General features: G+C 33.0%; 1 protein-coding gene across 4 annotated transcripts in view; it reads right to left on the bottom strand.

The window, feature by feature from the left end:
* The window catches only part of MGAT4C (MGAT4 family member C), a 611,229-nt gene that overhangs the window by 497,051 nt on the left and 89,065 nt on the right, over positions 1 to 25,113 (bottom strand). For 2 of the 4 annotated variants that reach the window (XM_060305864.1, XM_060305862.1), the window contains exons 2-3: positions 23,866 to 23,911; positions 22,189 to 22,221 (exon numbers count right to left, since the gene is read on the bottom strand). The exons of 1 other annotated variant lie outside the window; for it this stretch is intronic. The gene's annotated coding sequence lies outside the window, so the exon portion shown is untranslated. The remainder of the gene's footprint in view (positions 1 to 22,188; positions 22,222 to 23,865; positions 23,912 to 25,113) is intronic. One more of the 4 variants, XM_060305865.1, reaches the window with a different exon arrangement.

Raw genomic sequence — 25,113 nt, 5'->3', positions numbered from 1 at the left:
CTAGAAAAATCAGAATGAGATTATATCCTCCAAGGAGCTGCACAAATTAGGTGTCATCATCCAAACTGTCTCCCACTCATCCTTACCTTTCAATACTTATTGCCAATGCAGATATTTTCCTCTATGAAAACAAAAAAACAAACAACCCACCCACCCCCACCAAAAAAATTAAAAAATTACATGATAAATTTCATGTAAATATAAATTGGTTACTAAAAGCTGAACAAGAATGATTCTGTACTCGAATGATTATGATGACAATGACAACTACAATGATGATGGTGATGATAAAGATAAAGCAAATTCTGCAAATGAAGCAACTGACAAAGGATTAATCTCCAAAATTTACAAGCAGCTCATGCAGCTCAATAAAAAAAAACCAAACAACCCAATCCAAAAATGGGCAGAAGACCTAAATAGACATTTCTCCAAAGAAGATATACAGATTGCCAACAAACACATGAAAGGATGCTCAACATCATTAATCATTAGAGAAATGCAAATCAAAACTACAATGAGATATCATCTCACACCGGTCAGAATGGCCGTCATCAAAAAATCTAGAAACAATAAATGCTGGAGAGGGTGTGGAGAAAAGGGAACACTCTTGCACTGCTGGTGGGAATGTGAATTGGTACAGCCACTATGGAGAACAGTATGGAGGTTCCTTAAAAAACTACAAATAGAACTACCATATGACCCAGCAATCCCACTACTGGGCATATACACTGAGAAAACCATAATTCAAAAAGAGTCATGTACCAAAATGTTCATTGCAGCTCTATTTACAATAGCCCAGAGATGGAAACAACCTAAGTGTCCATCATCAGATGAATGGATAAAGAAGATGTGGCACATATATACAATGGAATATTACTCAGCCATAAAAAGAAATGAAATTGAGCTATTTGTAATGAGGTGGATACACCTAGAGTCTGTCATACAGAGTGAAGTAAGTCAGAAAGAGAAAGACAAATACCATATGCTAACACATATATATGGAATTTAAGAAAAAAAAATGTCATGAAGAACCTAGGGGTAAGACAGGAATAAAGACACAGACCTACTAGAGAATGGACTTGAGGATATGGGGAGGGGGAAGGGTAAGCTGTGACAAGGTGAGAGAGAGGCATGGACATATATACACTACCAAACGTAAGGTAGATAGCTATTGGGAAGCAGCCGCATAGCACAGGGAGATCAGCTAGGTGCTTTGTGATCGCCTGGAGGGGTGGGATAGGGAGTGTGGGAGGGAGGGAGACACAAGAGGGAAGAGATATGGGAACATATGTATATGTATAACTGATTCACTTTGCTATAAAGCAGAAACTAACACACCATTGTAAAGCAATTATACTCCAATAAAGATGTAAAAAAAAAAAAGATAAAGCAAATTCATGACAATAAATTAAATTAATACAAAAGGTTATATATGATATAAAACTCTCAATCCTGCCTCTAAATTCTATTTGTTAACTAAAATCACTTTTCTGTATTGCCTTTCTCCCAGGGCAAAGCTTAGATATCACAAATAGGTCTGTTTCATTCTTTAACTTTATATTCTATTGAAGGGGTGTATCAAAATTTATATAAATCCATCCTTTATTTACCATATTTATGTGAATTCTAGCCTTAGTTCTTTACTAATAGTACAAAAATAAATATAGCTTTATAAATTTGTCCAATATGTTTATTGGATAAATTCCTATGAGTGATATGTGTGTGTAATAGTTAAACCTGGTGGAATAAATCTGCAACACATGCAGCAAAAGACAATTCTTTACATGGAGATGAGTTTTTACAAAGAAAAAAGGAAAAGAATCCACTTGAAAAATGTAAAACTAGTATGAATAGATTCATAAAAATTCATAATAAAACTGTGAAAATTATTTAACCTCACTCATCCTGGAATCAGTGTTTTCTGTTGTTTTTTTTTATTTTGCTTTTTTACTTAACGGACTGACAAAGACAAAAACATTTGTTATCACTGAGTATTGGTGAAGTCATGTGGTCACAGTGGCTCTCTTATAGTGTTGAAGCACACATAATGTAATACAACCTCTTTGCAGAGTTATATGGCGATATCTATACATAATTACAATTATACATTTATATTGAACTTTACTGGGACTTTAAAAAATGTTCTTTGGAAGATTAAAAAAAACTTTAAAAACTTGCTGGAACATGAAACACATGCCATAAGTATGTACAGTTGGGTTATGTGCCAGGGTTGTCTGTTGATTTATGTATGAGTACCACCTAAGCTCATTTCAATCACATTTAGTTTATTCACTTGGTTTCATTCTGAAGGAATGAATTCATTCTCATCATTTTGTCTGTGGTTGAGAAAATTGAACTCTAAGAGATTGCAGTCCAGGAAGAAATTGCCTAGTGTTAGAGCTGCAAGTAATTGCTAAGCTCCCATGTGCCTCAAGGGAGAAAGTATGTCATTGATTAGAAAAACATGCAAGGAAAAAGAGGCAGTAAGCTCACAGTTAATGGGCAAGATAGCATTCTTTGTTAAGTTCTTCAGAGCAACAAGGCACATTCTCCTCCATTTTTACTAACTAGAGGATTAATTTATATTCCAAAAAAAGTTAAAATTCTAATCATTCTTCAACATTAAGTAGGGATTCTATATATTCTCATTAGCATACAGAAGGTCAATTTAATTCAAATAAGGTAGATAAATAAATAAATCCAAGGGACTTATTTAAATTCATTTAATACATAATTCTAAATTATATACTTCAGACAACACTGCCACAAAGGAAATATGATAGTTTACTGTTCAATTATGATGGATCCTACAGTCAGAAAATCAATATGCTGCAGTAATATAAGCACTTAAGATTGTTTCTTGTATTCCAGAGAGTATTATTTCCATGTCTTTCCAGAAGGAAAAGAAAATGTATTTTTCCATCTATTCACTCTATTTCTGATTAGAATTTCACTATAAATGGGTATATAATTTATATATCAACTTGGATCATCAGAGTGTATATATATATATATATATATATATATATATATATGTTTGAAGTCACTAAACATATTACATTTACCAATGCAGAGTTCATTTTATATGTATACTAATATATATGTTCCATGTATATGCTTTCTGCTTTGCTATTTATTCATGATCAAACCACTATTTTTCTCTTATGTCTACTAATAACTGTGAAGAAACACTGAAGAGAGCCAAAAAAACAGATAAAAAACACAAAATGCAAAGTTAAAGTACGCCTGTATAAATGTGCCCATATTGGTGGCAGATGAGTAGTATCTAACAGGCATGTAATTAAGTAAAGTCAATTTAATATTTAGAAAACTGTGCATCATATAAATATTTATACATATATCTAGTACAGGTGTATAAAGTATTAGAACAAATCAAAATTTTTTCTCAAGGAAAAAGCAAATTGTTTCTAGAAGAGTCAAATTTTTTTATGATAAATAGCCAAACCACTCTTACAATTCTCCCAAATTAAAAAAAAAAAAAGAACAACAATCAAAGCAACAATTTCCAAAGCAACAACAAACAAACCTAAACATATAGAAGTTAAATTATTGACAAATATTGGGCCACTAAATGTAAGGTAAATATATACATAGAGACTTCAGGTAAAGAAAAATGAAGCTTTTCACAACCATGTCACTATACCTTAACCTCATACCTCTCAAAGAAAATAACTGACCATATTTAAATGAGATGGCATTCTAATATTATTGTTCCTAGGTAGAACTTAAAATAAACACTGACAAAGGCATAAAAATAGGTTAAGGTAACAGAGCAGGACCCTATGGGGCCTTCCCAGGACAGACCCCTCCTCCCACGTCCTCTACCTGTCTCACTACCTGTCTCAGTAGAACTGTAGTTTCCCAGGCCTCCCCTGAGTCACAAAAGCCTGGCTCAAAAATTAATGATTGAAAGGATGTAAACATGTAGTGACAACAATAGCAGCTGGGCCTGGTGGACTGGTAAGAATTTAAACAGTGAATTAGCCATATGGTAGTCACCGAATATTCAGCTCCTCTCTGAAGTACAGTAAGTCCCCTACATATGAACCTTCAAGTGGCGAACTTTCAAAGATGCGAATGTACATTTGCATGTCCAACCACATAAATTAGTTAACGGGTCTGCAAAGTTACTGTACTGTAAGATTAAAAATGTTTTCCTTATATTTTGTGTTTGTTTGGTTTTTACGTATTATTTGTGTGAAAAGTATTATAAACCTATTGTGGTACAGTACTGTATAGCCGATTTTGTTAGTTGGGTACCTAGGCTAACTTTGTTGGACTTAACGAACAAATAGGACTTAACAAACGTGCTCTCGGAAAGGAACTCATTCATATGTAGGGGACTTACTGTACCTAGATAACAGTATCTGATGCATATTTCCTGAGTTATTTTACAGATGCTAAAACCGCCACCAAGTGGAAGAATTTAAGTACTTGATGACCATGAGCACATTGCCCCCAGGTCTACTGAAGCCTGAGGATTGATAATGTTAACCCCTGTGACACCACCAGAGAACTGTGCACAAGCTGATCACACACCCTGCAACACCCCTCCCTCACTTTGCTTTTCAAAATGCTTCCTGGAGACCCAGGAGGGAGTTTGGGCTTTATGAGCATTAGCTGCTCCGGACAGCTCGTCTGGTGCCTTACGATAAACGCTGCACTTTTCTTTACCACAACCCAGTGTCAGTAGACTGGCTTTACTGATGTGGGCAAGTGGACCCAAGTTTGGTTCAGTAACATTAATATGGAGAGAGCTACATCTACATCCACAGTGACAGAAGTGAAAGGGATGTTTTGATTAAACTAGAAACTATATGACTACAACTTTAGTTTGGCCTGATTCAATAACTAAAAAAGCTAAGACTTTCCTTGTTATTGTAAATGTTCATTCAACTTTTTGGTTAAAAAAACTAATATTACTTAGTGCACTGTATATAAAACTAATATTACTTAGTGCACTGTATATAATATCTAATGCAATCCTTACCAAAGAAAAATCTTATAAAAATAGTATTATTTTCCTTTTTGACAAGTGAGAAAATTTAGCTTTATTGATATTAGGAAACTTCTTCAGTAATGTACAACTAGAAAATAACAAAACTAAATTTATTAATATACAATAGAAAGTCTTTCAAGGGATTTAATAAAATTTAAATAAAGTAAGGAATTTCAATATGATATATTGTTTCTATTGTTTCAGGATTTTAAATAGAGGCCAGGCTTTGCTATTGTATTCTTCAGTGTCTTCTCTCCATTTTGGTCATGGACAGATCAACTGTTTTAGAAGACAAAATCCAAACAGTTCAACTAGTTAATTAAGAAATTCAAGCCTCTTCATTACTAAAATTTCAAAGGCAAATTTTTGGTATATTTATCAGTCATAGTTGTTTTTTAAGCAACAGACTAATTTAAGATGAAGGATTTAAGTATTGCAAGGATATCAGGAGTTCTCAGAATTTATGACAGACTTAGAAAAAACAAGTAGCAAGGAAGCTCTAGAAGCAAATGTTTGAGACAATGGTTTGGTCAAACCACCCCAAGGTCAGTATGACTTTTACAGTAAATATGGCCTTCTATAAGTAACAATGACAATGATAAGAGTTAAGTTTTATTGAGTTTTGAGTGGATTCAAGGCTCTTTTATAAGTGCTCTGCTTGAATTACTTCATTTCACTTTTTTAGAGAAACTATTAAAAATTTATTATTGTTATTCTCCCATTGAATAACTTCTCTGTATTCCTAGAGAACAAGTGTCACCCTGCTTGGAGAAAACATCTTTCCCGACTTGTTATGGGTCAGCCCTCTGGCTGTGCTGGGCTGAAAAGGTAGGAATGACCCCTCTGGTTCCTATTATGGTTCCTACACGAATTGGGAAGGCTGAATACCAGTAGAAATGAGTTTTTGTATGATGGGTGATAAAACATGTTTACTACAACTAAGTTCTAAATTCTTCTGTAATTTTTATTAATGAGCCTACATAGCAGAAAATAGAGCAATTGTTTCAGTAAATTTGATGTGCTCATCACTGTATTGATAAATGTTTATAGAATAATGTATAAGGGAGAAAGACAAGAAACAAAGGTTATAAAGTACCTAGTATTTGTCCTGGGAACTTAAGCTGTTTCCTTCAGTTCTAACAATCACCCTATGAGACAGATTTTATTATCCAACATTTGTTGATGAGTTAATTTGATTGGTGATAGCAAAATCAATTTTCTTTCTTTCAAAGTCACACTAATGGAACAAAGCTTTGAATCCAGGTAAAGAGGACACCAGGTCTGTACGAAGAAGCATGGCACACGACTTAACACTTCTAAGATTTAAATGCTTTTAGGAATAACAAAAAAAACACACACGCTGTAACAATCATATCATGGGAGATAGTATATTTCATATTTTGTGTTCCCTCATTTACACTGAGCAGCCTCTTGTTTTAGGTAACTTCCTGTGTTATTGCCTCACTTTCTCAAATTTTAAGCAGAATTAGAATTTGAAATCTTTCTTATAGAAAAGTGCTGGCATGTCCTCCAGACCCATCTAATCATATTCAAACAGAGAGAATTTTAATTTTGTTCTGGGGTTTGTTGGAGGCTGAGGAAGGAAAATGTTGCCTTTTCCAGAACTGTCTGTATCTGAAGCATTGTTCCTGCCAACATAGACTTCGAACACCAATATTTGTGTCTTGTAAGATTCTGTAAACTATACGATCTCTCTCTCTCTCTTAGTTTCTGCTTAAACTAGCTACAGTGCATTGTTTTATTTGCCGCTAAGCAGCTGTATTAGTGGTACATAATTAAATGCTACACTTTATGATGTACACTATTAAGAACTGTCATACCTCAAAGGAAAGTGAGAAGTAAGGAAGTTTTCATAAGGGAATTGGAAACCTATTGGACTTCTGAAAGATGGATAGGGTTTTACAGATTGGGTTTTGGAGAGTTTTCTACGGGGAACTGTTCAGCACTTAAGAAAATAACTTTGATTATTTTATGCTATTTCTAATAGGATATGAATTTTCCATTTATAATATGTTCTATAGCAGCGAGGGAAATAAGGCAAGGACCTCAATATGTCTCCTGTTTCAGGGACTGGCACATTTCCCAAAGCATGAAACATACTGGACTCTCCAAATGACAAGTGGGAAGAAAAAAAGCACCAGACCATATTTTTCTTTTCAAGTCTCTGTCTGACAGAAACATCCTTTGGTCATTATATTTTACATATCCGGCATATGTACATATTGATAATAATAAGTATGAGAATCGGGTCACTTTTATACCTGCAGGCAGAGGTACTAAAAAAGCTTGATATTTATAAACCCTAAGAGATGGTTATTTTATCACAAGCAGCCATAGAAGATTTATGATTAAACTATATTCTGAATATTTTTAAGAGTTATTCATGATTACAGGTCCTGGATCTTTAAAGAGACTTTGAGAGTTTCACAGATCTACTTATAAACACTGTCAAAGAGACAGGTATGTATGTATATGTGTGTGTGTGTGTGTGTGTGTGTGTGTGTGTGTGTGTGTGTGTATACATATATACACATCAGTAGAGACAGAAATTTTAGAATCTCACTTTATTTCTGTGTTAATATTCTCATTTGGTGTAAACTTTTATACATATGGACAAAAAGGTCCTAATTCTGCAAGTTGAGTCCATTTTTTTTCTGATCTTAGTGTCAACTGAGAATTATTAATCACTGACCTTGGTAAAACTTTACTTCAAATAAAGGTTATGCTTATGATATCATTGTTTTTTATAGACAATAAACAATAGTAATTCCAACTTACACTACAATGGAAAAAGCAAAACAGGCATAAGAACAGCCAACATATAAATGAAAAAACTTGCAACTTCATTAATCGCTGATACAGTAAATTAAATTAAAAACGAGCTGCTGCTTTTCACAATCAAATTGGACACCAGTGATTGGATTCCCTTTTCACATTAACTCTCTGCTGATAAAGTTGTGGTAAATAATCTTGTACATCTACTATGGACAATACGACATTATGTAATCTTTCTAGAAAGCAATTTCTCAAAACGTATTCATAATCACTGTCTCTGGCTCCACTTCCAGGAAAAGCGTTCTGTCTTAAATCAGTTTCATTCACCACTCAAAATAACTGGGAGATAGAAATACTGGCCTAATAAAGAGAAAATGGGAAAGGTACCAAAGCAGGTCTATCACAGAATTTGGAAATACTGTTGATGCTTGAACAACAAGAGGGTTAGGGGCACCAACCCTCCATGCTCAAACATAACTTATAGTTGGTCCTCAGCCTTCTTTATGCAAGGTTTCTCTGTATCTGCAGTTTCATCAGAGCCTCAGATTCAACCAACCTTGGTTCAGCATTCTCAGATTCAGCCAACCTTGGTAAATACTGTAGTATTTACTATTGAAAAAAATTGGTGTGTAAGTGGGCCCAGACAGTTCAACCCCACATTGCTCAAGGGTCAACTGTAGTCAAAAATGTGAACTCAAAATTTTGTGCGTAGATGGTCACTGCACTGTCATACGCATGAAAATACGGTTATTGGTTATTACTTTTCATTTCAGTAGTACAAATTTTTGTCCAATTGTAGAAGATACCTTTTAATTTGGAATAAAGAACAGGAGGAGGCAAAAAAAGGAAACTAGATAGTCTGTCACCTCACAAATTTAGTTATTTAAATTAGTATTTTTACATTAAAATTGCTAATATATCAAATTATACAAACATGGATAGTTTGATATTTTCCATGTTACTCTGTGTTGGGGCACAGTGAATAATTTCAATGGCCCAGCACAAAATGAAAATGTGGGGCTCCTTGTTAAAAATTTTTAAGAATTTCGAGATAGCAATAGCAGAGGCATAAACCAAGAACGGCGTCCTTCTAAGTGTGGGACCCTGTTCAAATTCGTAGGTCACATGCCCATGAAGCCTGCCCAGCCCTGGGAATGGATACTACAGTTTTAAATGAAGAAGTTTTCTATTTTGATATATTGTCATAAACTAGAGATAGCTTCTCATATTGTATAAGTACCCATTTATAAAATAAAGTTCTTTAGACTGCAAATTTGTGGCAGTTCCCTACTTCATCCACTTATAAAATTTTTTAAAAAACAGATTTGAAATTTTAGTAGGAAAAAACGTTTGGAGAATAAAAAAATAAAAATGCATTATATATTGAAAAGATATCCGAAGATTTTTAAAGTTTAAATATTTTTGAAATGTATAAATATAAAATTTATTCTTATTCACCTTGTATCAATAAAATATAATACCCTAATTTAAGAAAAAATAAAATTATAGCAGAGGAAAAACAAAACAGTGTTTTTCAAAATTAAGATGTTTACCAGTTCCTGATCCATGAAAAATGCAATCAATACTTGACCACAATAAATAAAAAAATCTTCATAGTGTGTATGTCAAAAGCAAAAACTCATTAAACCTGAGTGAATTCAATGTTCTAGGCTATATATTATCAGCACAGAATAAATGAGCCATTGGAGGATGCAGTTGTGTCCAACATTTCATGAGTTAAAATTCCAGTTTGATAAAACTTTCTTTGTCATCTGGTGTCACTGTGACTCATGGCAAAATTATTATTTTTGACAATTGGATTTTTCTTTGATCATTAATCATTAAAACTGGAAACAGAACATAGTGTTTTTCAGATTTTCACCTTTTAGCCACAACATAAACAAAATTAATTTTGAAAGAAATGTGGATGGAGTATACCGGTTCTATCCAGGTATCAAGAAGGAAAAACTCCCTTGAGTTTTCACATAAATGGTAGCTGCCAGCTGTAGACAATATTTTCCTACTTTGATTCCCATCCCCAACAGAGTCTGTATGTTTCCACGACCCAATACATATTGATCTACAGTCATTAAATCGAAAAATGAAAAGCCACCATCCCACCATGAGAGTAATAATGAGCATTAATAAAATTGTTTCATGGAAAGAGATTTTGTTAAAAGGTTAGCAGTGCAACAGTTTAGTCCATATGTAACTGCCAACTATTTATTCTGAAAATCTGTGTAGAACAAGTTTTCATTCGAGTTAATTACTGTGAAATGCTCCACTAAAATATATAAGGCTACACAATACACACACACACACACACACACACACACACACACACACAATGACATGCATGGTATTACATTCAGCAGTTCTGCTTCTGGTGAAGATAAGCGGGTTGCCATTAACTAGTGTCTTCTTTTGTACAATAGATGGTTTAAATGATTTTTTTTCTTTAAGGCTACATTTAATTTAAAGGTAGCTCTGACACTATACAACTCCCTCTGTGAATATTGTTGATTTTGATGAACTGGTTCATTTTTCCCCTTCCAAATGACAATATGTTCGAACAGCTGTCAAATATTTAAACCAACAAGCATTAGGTTGACCCTACTCTCTGAGGATATATCTTATATCTTATTCTGAAAATTTTAATTCATATTCTTAGGTTATCACATAATAAAACATACATTTGTTATAGCCACAGGCTTATAAGGGGGAACACCTATTAAATATATTAGTATTTATGGGATTTTAAGATCATGTACCTCCACTATAAAGGGATGCATGTATACAAAAACACACACACACGAGCTTATGTAGAGATATATATATATATATATATATACACACACACACACATATGTGTGTATATATATATAGAAATATATATATCTATATACTTGTGTATATACATATATATGTAAATTTTGGAAGACTCTAGGCTTTAGAAAAAGATAGTTTTATCAAAATATTGATGAAGGCATGCAATGGATGATTCTCTACATGTTAGCTATCTGAGAAGGCATGGAAATGAAACAAGAAAACATTGGCATAAGGTATGTCAAAAAGGATTTAATAGAAAAATGTTTAACATAAACAATAACTTATTAGGATGGCATTATCAACTGATTTGATCAAAGGAGAATGAAATGGCAGGAAACTGAAGCCTGGGATATGTACATACATAAGAAAAGATATTCTAGGCACAGAGAACACCAAGAAAAATATGCCATATGGTTCTCATTCAGTCAGCCAATCATTCAGTTCATCAATCATGTGTTTATTCATTCATTTCATCATTTATTGACTGATCTATTAAGGTATTGAGCCCTACTTTCTCAAAAGTACTGTGATCTACTGTGATCTATGACAGGAGGTCAGAACAAAATATAAGCCAAACAGAATTAAATAAAAATAAAGATTTTTCGATATTTTGCATACAAAATAACGTTAGACAGTTAAGGTAGAAGCAGACTATGAAAGATACACATAGTGAGTACACACAGTGACTAGGTTATACTGTATCTGTGAGTCATCATAACCATTATAGAAATTTCATATTTGAAACAACAGAACTAAATTTCTGTTAGAAAGAACACCTTATAGACATCCATTAAACGGTGCAACAATATATATTCCAGGTATGGACAAGTTGGGGAATGAAGTAAACACAGAAAGAAAACATAATCAATGTCTTGTTCCTTTGTGATATTTTTTTGTTCGTTTGCCACACACAGGTTAGTATTTAATTCTTCTTAATGTCATGACTTTTCTGCTTCTATTAGAGGGGTTGTACCTTGGGAACAAATGCTCCAGTGTTCTCAGTGTTATGTTTGCAGGGTCTATCTCTGTATCTGACACATATTAAATCTTCAGTAAATATACAGGGTGAATGGGAAGGAGTAAGGGAGGGAGTGAGAGAGGGAGAAAGGAAGAAAGGAAGAATGGAAGGAGGGAGAGAAGAAAAGGAAGGAGAAATAGAAAGGCATCATTTGAGAATCTATTAAAGTAATATACGTATGTTATGAGTCAGAATAAGACAGCTGCAAGCAAAAGTGAACAAAAAATTTTCAGTATCATTTCCGATCATATGACACATTTGAGAAATAACCGTGAAGTTGTAAGAATTCCACCATAAGTCACATGATAATTTATGTCATTATATGAGTTGAACCTTATCGATTATATATAATAATCAATATATAAATTGTCCTTTTATTTTAAAAAGTATAACAATAATATTAATAATAATATTTAAATTGATTTAGGGATGTTCATTCATACACAAAACCTTTTAAAGAGTTGCCCTTGTTCCTTTTGGTGTATGTGTGAACATAAAAGCACTGGAGAAGTAAATGAATATCACAGGACCATAAGACTGCAGATCTAGGTTTCATTCTCAAATCTGCCACATTTCAAAATGTAAGCTCTTAGGTATTACTGCTCTGTTCATTTATTTTGAATAAATGATAAGAAACCATTTTAATAAACAACATACCATCTAATTTTGCTTTTCAATAGTAACTTACTGCCTTTGCTTCATAACTTCGCTCTACCTAATATTATCTTTTTGATTCCTCTTGTTGGTGTACATTAATCTTTGAAAGCAAATGTGACAAAATGTAAATTATCTCATCTCATTTAGCATCTTGCCCTTGCAAAAAAGAGAGTAACATTAAAATGAAAATCAGTTATAGAAGGGCTAATGTACTGGCATGCCAGATCAATCCAACTTGACAAGTCCTTCCTTCCTGAAAAATGAAAGAGGTAAACCCATCTAGAAGTTATGAATAGTTTACAAATCAATTTACATGTCATCGCACCATGTAAAGTTTTGTAAAAAGAAGAAAATTTATTTAATCTATTTGAATGCTCTGTGCAATGAATGTCCTATCCCTCTGATAAGTGGTAGCTGTCAACTGATGACAGACATATGTCTTATAATAGTGACATGCCAATTACCAAGAAAAAGATAATGTCTTGTATATTTGAAAGTTAAGTCCAGAATATTATGAGGCACTAGCTTACTTAGACTTCCAGTAGAAACATGATGCTACATTGGGAGCATAGGAGAATCCCTTGCCCATTAAACATGTAGTTAATGCTTCTCACCTCCTAGCACTATAAACTACACCCTGAGCTGTCTTCATTGTTCTGGTGATAGATTTTCACTGTCCAATTGTAAAACTGAATTTCCACTAACTTTCTCATGGTTTCTTACTGCTTATGACAATCAACACTAGAAACAGAATCGTTAGGAAACAATGGCAGTATTATTGGTCCCAAGATGGAAACAAAATGAACGCATTCACTGTCTTCTTGGCCAACCAACCTCCTTCTGGATGATTAAACAATTAGAAAAAAAAGGAAAACTAGAAATTATAATTATCGTAATAACCCTAGTTCAGAAAGAAAAGTTTGAAACAAATCTAATAAATTACAACAGACTACACAGAGCCCATTCTTTTTTTTTTAACATCTTTATTGGAGTATAATTGTTTTACAATGGTGTGTTAGTTTCTGCTTTATAACTAACACCCATTCTTAAATGGCTTATATAAGAATATGGATTCTATAAAAGTGAAAAACCAGAAATGTGTTAATAGTTTAAAATATTCACACTACAGGAGAAAACAAGGATTCTTACTAAAATCTAATGTCCCCTCACTCCAAACCCTAATCCTTTTTTTTTTCATGGCTAAAAATTCTGATAGTGTTTCCTTTCTGAATTGTAAGTTGCCATGCAATTATTATTACCAAAATTTGAAGAGGTACATTATGCTGTCAGAAATGTACAGCATAGCTCATTGGTTTCAATTAGCAACTGTTTCTTGATAAGTATTTTAAAAGCTTGAAATGCTAAATTATGGGGTTATCTGAGGGACAAAACTCATCTCTTGGAAAGCCATTAGTTTCTAAAAGTACTTTTTTACTGAAACAATAGAAAATAACATGAAAAATCAGCTGAAGCCTGAAATAAGAGATACAAAATTGCCAGAAACAAATAAAACAATTAGTCAAGGTGAACCTCAATAACCCCATAACTTAATGGGCCTCTAATCCTATGTAGTTACACAAGTATGGACAACATGGATATTTTGAAGATTTTGCAAACAGAACATCTGATTCTAGAATACGCTTGTTTCAATAGTGTCTCTACTTTATGGTTTATTATTAGAGGACTTGATATAAATTATTTGCTATTTAGGCTAGAAAGTTTCATACTCTTTTTTTTCCATACTCTTTTCTTTCCCAGGATTTATTTTTCTCCTACCATTCTTCCCTTAAATTTATCTAAACTAGTGATTCTCAACCAAGAGTGATTTTGCCTCTTCTGGAAATGTCTGGAGACATTTTTAGTAGTCACAACTAGAAGGATTATGTGCCATTGGCATCTAGTGAGAACAGGGCAGAGATGCTGCTAAACATTCAATAAAACACATTCAATAAAACATTCAATAAAACACAGTAACAAAAATTATTTGGCCTCAAATGTCCATAGCGCTGCTATCAGGAATCTTGATCTAAACCATATTGGTAAAATAAAGTCTACAACTAGTTAATTTTTCATGTATTTTCTAAAGGAAAAAAAGTTCTCAGTATTTTATAGTTCTTGTTCTGACTATCTGTTGCTGTGTAGCAGCCCAAGATAGTGGCTGAAAACAGCAGCATCATTTATTTGTTCATGAATCCAGCACTTCAGTGGGCTCAGTCAGTTCTCCCCTGACTTGAGTTTCCCATGCAGTAGTTGCACAGTGTCTCGTGTCAGGGATGGGGTTATCTTGAAGACTTCAACACTTGAGTAGCTTGAAAGACTCAAACAGTGAGTGCCAGACAACTGGGGTTGCTGGTTGGTCATCACTTCTCTTTAAATATGGTTTCTCCACCTGATATCTCCACGTGGTAGCCTCAAGGTAGCTGGGTTTTTTATATGGTGGCTGATGGTCTTCTGCAGCAAATGTCCCTAGAAAAACTGGCAGAAGCTGCACGGATTTTTATCCAAAGTCACACAGCATTCCTTCTACTACATTCTATCTTATGAGGCAGTTACAACATCCTGTCCAGGTTCCGGGAGAGCAGGCATACAGGCCCCCACTTCTTGAACTGTTGAGTGTCAAAGAACTTGGAGGCACAGTCCACCTTCTTTCCACAAAGTATTTACACTTTTTACATGTAAAACACACCCACTCACTCCCAAGACCCCCACATATCTCATATCCTATACTATAGCATCAGACTCAGGTCCAAGTTGCAGCAACTTGTCTAAATCAGATTTGGGCACATATGAGGCTCTCTGGTTGTTGTTCTTTCAGTACAGCTTCTTCATTACTGTTTCTCTCAGTCTTAAGACCTGTGAACTGAATAGACAAGTTATCTCCCCACCATAAAGCCAACATATACTGGTGGCTCAGGTATGGGATGACTGCTCTATATACGCGCATTCAAAATATATCAAATGGGAGACAAACAGAGTCACTGATTCATAGTATTTCTGAAATCCAGCTGGGTATCTGTTGCCAGTTTCTTAATAATGGCTTAGTTTTATTGCCTAGAAATGTTTTTTCTACAACTCTGCCTTCTGGGTCCTGATTTTGGTTTCTGAGTCATCCTTCTTTTTTTAGAGAAATAATTTGTGTTTGAATCTGAATATTTTCTCAGCCTGATTCCAGCCCATGGAAATTTTCGAGTCTAAGTCTTCTTTTAATTTTATATTGTCTCTGTCCTTTTAGTCTCATCTGATAAAATTTCTTTAAAATTATGTGGGTTTTTTGTGAATTGATTTATAGTTCTTCCTATTAGAGAAAATACACTATCAGAAATATCTTTTGGGAAAGCTCTTTTCTATCTTGGGATACTTTTAAAGCTGCTGTGGGGAAAATACTTAAAATTCCTTGATGTCCTATTGTTTACAGACAGTATCTGTGAAGCACAGTCTTAGCATGCTTAGAAGGCTTTTTGTCTCTTTAAGAGGGCTTGTAAAACATGAACTTAGATCTTTCTTGATTCTTAACAAAGGCCAATCTTGAATTCGATCTTTGACTGGAATCTGTAACCTTATTTGAAAATACTTTGCAGTGTACAGAGTCTGAAATGAGATTTTTTTTTTTTGTTTGGTGAACAAAGCAAATCCCAACTGCTTCATAATTCCTCCAAATTTGGCTTAAAATGAAATATTTCCATTCCAACTGTCTTGATTTCTCTCTCTACCTGGTGTCCTCAGAACTGCTAGATTTTTTGGTTGCTAAAGCCTCCCAAAGCAAGTGTCCCAAGAGAGACCTACAAAAGCTACATGAACTTTTAAAATCAAGCCTCAGACAGAGTAAGGCACTATCACTTTTGTAGTGTATTCATTGAGGTGGTCACAAAGACCATCTCTAGGCTCAAGGGGAGTGGACATAGACTTGGCCTGATGGGAGGTGTGTCGAAGAATTTGTGACATGTTTTAAATATGAAAGTGCTTTATACATTATCTTTCCTCTGAAGTACTACTCCAATTAGGCTCTACTGATATCAACATTTGTATTTTCTATCTATGATTTAGGTTTTCCCCATTCAGGATCTAGCTCCCAACTTTCTTTTTTCTCTTTTTAAAGTCTGATTCAATTATCCATCCAAAAAGAGTTAATGATGACTTATCTGTGTCAGGACCAATATGAAAAATAAAAGGAATAAAAGTCACAGTTTATGACCTTAGGACACGCATTAGTTAGTTGAAGGAAATTCTAAAATATGAAACAAAATTCTAGAATATAAATTAATATAACAGCATGTTAAAAATAAAATTTTTGCCTAGTCACCAATACATAATAGATGGATCATTTATAGAAATTCAAGTTGATAATTAAAATGAATTCCCTCAGTTACATCAATGATGCAAATGGTTGAGAGTTGGAAAATAAAGACAGAATATTTGAAGAATATTTCTTTGGAGAGAGCGGAATACTGAATCGTATACTCTGTCCTCTCTCATAATCCCTCCTACACCCATACTTCAAAAAGTGGAGGGTAAAACTAATCCTGAGTTGGTGAGAGAAACTTCAACAGACCAGTCAAGGAATCTTACATGTGTCACTGAAGGGGGTGTGACACTGAGAATGGTTCTTGACCCATGCTTGAGAAAGCTAAAAGGGAAATAGCAGAAGGTCACAGGTGCAAAATCACATCATGTGCCCTGATGGTGGGTCAAAAATGTAAGAAGCTGATGTACTAAGTGTGGATCTAGCAATAGGAGGACTGGCCTGTACTCACATAATAAGGCATCTTGTCCAAAAGGATGACCTTCTAGGGCCTTAGCCAAAGCGGCCGATATGCATTATGTCAGCATTGGAGGTTGAGTTAGAACAAACAAATGAAGAGAGACCCTGACCATACCAAGGAAAGGGGGCCAGCAATGAGAGCCACAGAAATGGTCCATAAGAAAAAAAAAATTTGACAAGAGCAATGAATCTGGCCCAGAAGGACTGAATTCATCAATAAAATGCTCTTATCTGCTTTTCTCTCCTCATCCTTCTACTTTGACCATGGAGACTCAAGAGTTCTTGGCTAAAAAGCTGAGGGACGGCTAGCTGGAAAAGGTGAAGAATCACTGCTCTGCCTTTCATTTCAAGTTCCCTAAGAAGGAAGGGGAAATAACTTTAAATTAGGTTCAGCATTTGACTTTAACATGGGGTTAGTCATTTAAATTTTACCATATCGGGATTGTGTTTTTGTCTTAAAGTGACCACAAGACATTTGATAACGTAAAATTGATTGAAAAAAAAAAAAAAGCATGGTGCTTGCCAGAGGGTTCAAACCATATCCTCAATTGCACAAGTCCATTCCACTGGTAATATACAGCATACCATGCTTCAGTGGCATCTTCTACTGTATATTTTAAAAGAGTACATCGAAAGATGTTATAGCATTTTATGTGGAAACCTTAGCCCAGATATTCTTAATCTCATCTAATTCAATGAAAGAAAGAACAGTGGATAATATTTATTTCCATGGTCTTATTAAATCACCCCATATGTTAAGAGTGTACATCCTAGATTAAGTAAATATCAACGTAAATAATAAGGACAGTAAATAGAAGAATCTTATGGATGGGTGAGCACTTTAGCATTTTGTAGATGTCATTTAGTAATTGTCCTTTTCTCCCATCAGTGATCTCAAGAACTGAAGAAATAAGGATGGCAGCAGGAGACAGGGCATACCTAGCTATGCATACCAGCAATATATAGAATGAAACAAGCAGTATACAGAATGAAAACTATTCATTTTCATTGGGGAAAGGAGCACTGCTTCAGGTCATATAAGACTCTATGCATGCAGCTTCTCCAAAGATCCTAAAAGACAATGAAAAACAGATCCAGAGTCCTTAGAATAGTTAAACGTCTGAAGCTGTGGTATATTCTCTAGATGTCAATAAAAGATTGAAAACGTAATTCTGCTATAGTCTTTTCTTAGTAATTAACTTATCTCCCAAAAAATTAAACACGTGTGCATACACACAAATACACATTCACACTGTAAAAAATATGTATGTAAATACCTCGTTTTCCCCTAATTTAACAAATATTGTGGAAAGTCTAGATCCTGGTCACACAACAAAATTTGGATTCAGCCAACATACTATTATCAAGGCCATCACAGAAAATGAATGACCTGGAAATCCCAAAATATATCCCACTAAGTCAATATTTCTTAATGCATTTATCAAGAATCATTCTCAAAATAAGAATGCGTTTTTTAAAAAGGTGAATATACTGGCAGATGTTACTGAAAAGATTTTAGGTCACAAACAATGACATAGTGACTCTGTTTCTATTCATATCTCAGCTTTCCTTTACTTTGTTCCTTCAGAGTAGCAAATAGGGACAAAAGGCAGTAACCTAACCTGACCTAACAGATTATTCACACATCCCTAAACCAATCTGTCTGACCAACAGTACAGTGAGCTTTAATTATATATGAGACCTGAATTATATGTCTCTCATTATGGTGTGGGGGGTTATGAAGGGATGCAATCTGGGCCCCTGCCTATTGACATACGTGGAATGAACTGGGTTATTTTAGTGGAAGAGATATGGTGTTCATATGAAAAACATACGTCCACCATATTCTGTATATGCTGATAATAGGCAGGTTCTGCTTCTTGAGAAGAATATGGAGACATATATACTGCATTGAGGTTGAATTCATGTTCCAGGTCTTTAAAACAATTTTATACACTGATAGCCTCATCACACAATACTTATTCAGTAATTTATATAACAATTGACTAAGGAAATTGGCTTTTATTATTCTTTGAATTTTGAGAATATCAGAAAACTAACGTTGCCGTGTTTATCACTGCTCTTTAGAAATTCACAATTAAATACTTAAAAGTGCTATTATAATCTTTTAAAATCGTCCAGAGAATAAAAAAAAAATATATAATGACTGCAATAAAGTTCCCTGGTAAATATGTAAACAGCATGTAATTCAATTTCTCATCTCTGAAAGTATTTATGAAATTGCATGTCTGCAAATTGTGTATCTGTATATCTTAAATGATCTAGGTAAAAATTAAAAGAGTAATACAAAAGAGAGTCAAGATGCTTTGGGGTTTTAGGGAAGTGAGGCCTCTGTAAGTATATGTAAGTTTTTCCTTTATCTGGAGATGTACTTGTTCTACAAAGCACCCATACATTATAAATTTGACTTTTATAAGATGCTGAAAAAATCCAAACCTCAATAAAAATAAATTTTCATAGATTTTCATCATATATAGGATTTTTAAAAAATATGAAATATTTCCATTATGATTCAAAATATACACTTTGTCATTAATTACAATTTAAAATAGTTAATGGAAAATTAGCACCCCAACAATTAATAATTCTCTTAAAATCATGAATTCGTGATGTGTGAAGAGTGAGATGCAACAACCTTTTTATGACCTCTTCGACACCACTGACCCTCCTCAAACTGTGAAGCTCTATGTAGTTGAATTTTGAAAGAATTATAGATATCCTAATAATATTCTGAAATTAATCTTTATTTATTAATAAGTGTTACAAAACCAGGTAATCCAATGCTTTAAATCTGTTACTGTCACTTCCAGAGCTATCTTTTGTGGCCTGTACTTTCTCTGGTCTAACATCTTATGAGGAATAATCAAGCAGTAATTTTTTACATAAATTTTATACATAGATTTATATATGTATATAAAATTACTAATTATTATTATTAGCAATGGTCCAAACTTTTCTACCATGCATGAGATAACAACAGTTACAAAATATTTAATTCATTTATGTGACTTCAGAAAGAAAATATGAGGATGTGCTAATTTGGGGAAATGGAGTTGCTCTTGGTGAAATGTCATTTTAATGACATGAATATAAAACATTATTTTGTAAATTACTGAAAATTTAAAATAAACACTGACTTTAAAAGGATCTCTGATAGTCATTAATAAAGACTAGTGACATAAAAATCAAATTTTTTTAACCTTGTGACATTTTCTAGAACTTTACTGTATACCATAAAAAGAGATTGAAACTGATGAATCTAGAGTATACCATATTTTTCTTTTCTTCCCCCATTTTTTTAATGAATAAGAACGTATGTGAAAATTAATCATTAGTTAATTGGTTCTCCATTGGTTACTTACCAGTTTTCTGAATCTCTGGGAAATTACACAATTTGGCTATATATAGCAATGATTTTGAGTTAAACTACATCAGACAAAAGACTCCACAAGAAATCGGATAGACACAGAGATGAAAATCACCAACACTCCCTTCTTATCCTGTGTAACCCTGTGCAACTGCCACACCTGTGTTCAAAATACTTTAGACAAATACTATGACTTTCTAATAAGATGGTGAAGAATTATACTATCTCAAACAAGTTCCTTTCTAAGGTTAAAACAGATTCTAAGTTGCATCAAATGTACAAAATGCATAACATGTTTGAATTTTTCCTACATGTGTAGGAATTAACACTTTGTTTTACATCTTTGAAGAAATATGATAGAAAACATCTGAATAGTTGAGGAAACATGTAATCATACTCCAAAACTTTCACAGAAGAATGTCAATGTCTAAAGATCATGGATCCTTCTCTAATAATACGAGAGTATATTGCTTTAGTTGTTCATCTCAAAATTTTAAATAATCATAACAGAAACAGCATTTATCACTTGACAAAAGTGTGAAACACCTGAAATTTGAGTGAGATCATCTCATAACTATATTTTCCTTTTAAAATTTTAAACTAAATGTATCAAATTAGATCATGAGGAAGTAACATGAAACCATATCATCTTTATTTTATATAACAAAATTTTCATTAACTTAAGAGACTAACTTAAGACAAAACTAAGATAGGATTTCAATTTTCAAGCAACAGATCAGACAAAGATCCGATCAGATGGGTAATATAAATTACACATCTGAATAAAATTTCTGGGTAAATTTATGGTTGACAACATGAATCTAACTACTATATTTTATATGCCTGAATTGCTTCTGGATTCACTGGCATAAAGAAATGTATCTGTCCACATTAAACAAAATACTTGATTTCTTTTACTGGACAAAGGGAATAACAGAATTTAAATATTTTCTCTCCTTTTTGCTATAGATTCTAGCAGCATAACCTTGTTTAGAGCTTGGCTGTAATAAATGATAAATTCAGGTGTTTGTATATATAAATAAAAGTATTATATATAAGAAGTAAGAAAATTAGGATGGCTTATAATTCTATCTCCTGGAGTTAGTCATTGTTAGTATGTGGATCTACACACACACACACACACACACACACACACACACACACACATCCTTTGAATAATTTTGTTCTGTTTTTACTGTTTGTATTTAACGTATATAATATATATTTTCAAATCTTATTTAATAGTAATTAAATAAAATGTAATACACAATAAAGAGACAAATACCACCTTGAATTGGTGGTTTTAACTAATTATTAATGATTTGAAATTAATTTGAAAATGTAGAGTTAAAAAGATGTAAAATTCAAAATATTATAGCAAAAATATTCCTAAATCAAACCATTTGAATATTCTTGAAAGAATGTAGCTGTCTTAAAAGTATGTTTTCCATTTGGAGTAAAATGCTAAGGCCTGCCCGTAGAAACTATAATGTAAGTTATAGTTTAACCCACTCTGAGTTAAAAATATTGAAAGGCTCCATTGCAATGACATCTCTAAATTCACTTTTCTTCATTTCACTTTTCTTGAACCCTTGAGCCCTATTTTTTTTATCTTTGATAGGGTTAAATCCAAGTTGTTACACTTTAGTAGACTAAGTGTCTAAAACAGTCTCAACATACAAAACTTGACTCACAGTTTCAGAATAGCATATAGTACTTACCCATCCAAGAAGGATATAACAGAAGCTGAGAAGCTGTCAAAGAGAAAAATGTCAGAAGGATTAATAAATCCTATTGCTATAACATGATGAGAATTATAAACAGCTATGTAAAAATTAGGCTGCTAGCAGTCAGATGGCTTGGATTCTTTTATCCTTGGTAGTACAGTAGTGTACATTTATCTTCTGTATGCACTGGTAAGTAGCTGGCAAGCTTGATATATATGAACATTACTGAAAGATGTTATGATTGGCTTGGATCCAGAAAATGTCCTCTGACATTACCATTAACTATCAGAGACCTTAAATATTGCTGGCAATGACTGAAGAAGCAAAAAGAGACAATAATAGTAAGAAAAATTAAGACGATAATTAGGAACAAAACAGGGAATTTTAAAATAAATTAATGAAACCTAAATATTCATGTGGTTCATAAGAAAGAGTGATTCAGCACATTGCAATGTAGGGGAAAGACATATCTAAAACAAGGGCTTACTGAATATGATTTTTTATTCTTTTATGGTTTCAATGTTTCTTATAAATAGAAACTAATCTTCCTAATGTCTTTTCCCTGTTGTATATGAAAGGCAGTATATTGTTATTTTACTGTCATTACCTGTGACCCTATATAAAAAAAAAAAAAAATGGCAAAACCACAAGGACAAAAGGTAAGGAAAATAAAGAACCAAAATATAATTTAAAAAAAAATCTTACTTAATTGCTAATCTCCAGGCAATCAACCAGAGAAGTTTTTGAGAAAGTCAAGCAATAACTTAGCTGTGATGTATTACCTTTGGTTTGGTGATTTAACAATGTTCACACATTTAAGGCAGTTTATTAATAAATAAATTTCATTAAAATAAAATTAACCATATATGTAAAATCATATTTACAAAGAAAAAGTGTATAAAGAATGAGATGTTTTTATAAGTACCATAAATGAGGGAGTTTTTAAACTTTAGTCCATTAATATGATTCTACCTTGCATTGCCTAAACTGATAACTCTTATTCATTAACATGTATATTAAACACAGCCAAGAAGAAAATTAAGATTGCCTATAATCATATCTCCTGAAGCTAGTCATTGTTAATATGTGGATTTACATGCTTCTGGTTTTTTCCCATGTTTTATTATAAGAAATCAAAACAAAATAAAACCTCATTTGCCAAAAATAACACATACAGATATAAGAAATGAATGTTCACTACGATCCCACTTAAGAAAGGAATATTATTAAGTTTTCTGCATTTTATGGCAGATTTTTTCCATGTATGTACTAACATATTTTAACATTATTCGCTCATGTTCAAATATATTTATACACATGGCTGTAAGTATAAAAACACACTATTTTCTAACTCACTTTTTGCCTTAACATTGTATCTTAGATGTCTTTCAATACCAGTTAAAACACATCCAACTATTTAATGATTATATACTTGCAATAAAAGAGTAAAAATAATTAATTCATACATGGATTTTTGGTAATAGAATATTTCTGCACTTAACAAGAATTGTTGATTAATAAGTTAGGTTTTATAGTTAAAACAAGACTAAATTGGTTTTGCAGGAAAACAAGGGAAAAGACCTTAAGAAGAATTTGTCAGGCGTGATTTGCAATCATAGATGTTATCATTAAGAAAATAAAATTGTGTAAGTAAGGAAGCAAAGGACTTACTCAGCAGAAGGCAGGTCTAACAGGTTTGATTCTGAATAGAATACAGCTGAAAAGTGAATATTAGGAGATTAATTCTAAAGTAGATTTTCCTAAAGATGCTGAAAATTGCAAGAAATCACTTGCTGAAGTTGAGCAAGTGTCAGAGCATTTGAAACATAGGAGTCATCCCAACATCGCTGAATTTTCACTTCAACTAATTTATTTTTGTTAAGTTCCTTACTGAGATAACCAAAATCTGCATTAAAATTATCTCTATTAGAAGGACTCAATAGGATGACATACATGCATTTGAAAAAGGAGCTTAATCGCATAATAAAAGCCCTGAAAAGATGTTATACATCACTTCCATCTATTTAACATCCATGAAATCATTTAAAATCATTTTAAAATGATGTTAAATCATTTTATTTAACATCATGAAATCATCATACCAAAATGTCTGTAGAGATCTGTATTAGTTTTTCTTCAGGTGTTGCTTTTTTTTCTTTGTGATTTTAAAATATTCACTCTATACACACTTCAATAGCTGTTGTGTTATTGTTTTTCCTAACAGCATCTTTAGAAATGACATGCTTTTGCTGTTCAACTAAAATTTGTAAAAATAAATTACCTCTCGATTTTTTTGAGATTAATTACAGTATAGTTTCTTTGTTAAATCTTAGGTGATTGAAAATAAATCACATGTGCCACAAATCTTCTTTAAACCACAAGCATTGCAAATTGACATCACAGTGTGGATTTTTCATCTTGACAGCTTATGGTAGGGGTCAAGTTGCCCCAGATTTTTTTCTTTAAAGAAGAACAGGTTAAATCTGGTCAAACATAGAGAATGAAACAAAGACTTGTTTATTGATGTAAAGGAATCAACTTGTGGATCAGATTCTATATGAGATTTATTTCAACTGCAACTGGATAGGTTGAAAAGTTGAACCATAAAAATTAGCAGTAATTTTGCTCTTTTCTAGGGGCCAGGATAAAGGGACTTTATTCAAAGAAACAATGGAACCTTGGCTTGTTCTAAGTGTAGGAAAACAAACACACACAAGAAGAAAGTCAATATAGTCTTTTCAGGGCACAGATACAAAACATATTTTTCAATGTTATTTGATTAACAGTGAATGCTTCTGCCAATAAAAATCTCAATACTATAATTATACTTGCTTTGTAAATGTAGTAGTAAAGCGAAAGGAATCAACCCAAACATACCCTAAAATACTTAGTCTAAGGAATAGTATCACTATGCAAATA

The sequence above is a fragment of the Globicephala melas genome, chromosome 10 (genome assembly GCF_963455315.2).
Source record: "Globicephala melas chromosome 10, mGloMel1.2, whole genome shotgun sequence".
NCBI classification, from domain to species: Eukaryota; Metazoa; Chordata; class Mammalia; order Artiodactyla; family Delphinidae; genus Globicephala; species Globicephala melas.
This window is presented reverse-complemented; position numbering and strand designations above follow the sequence as displayed.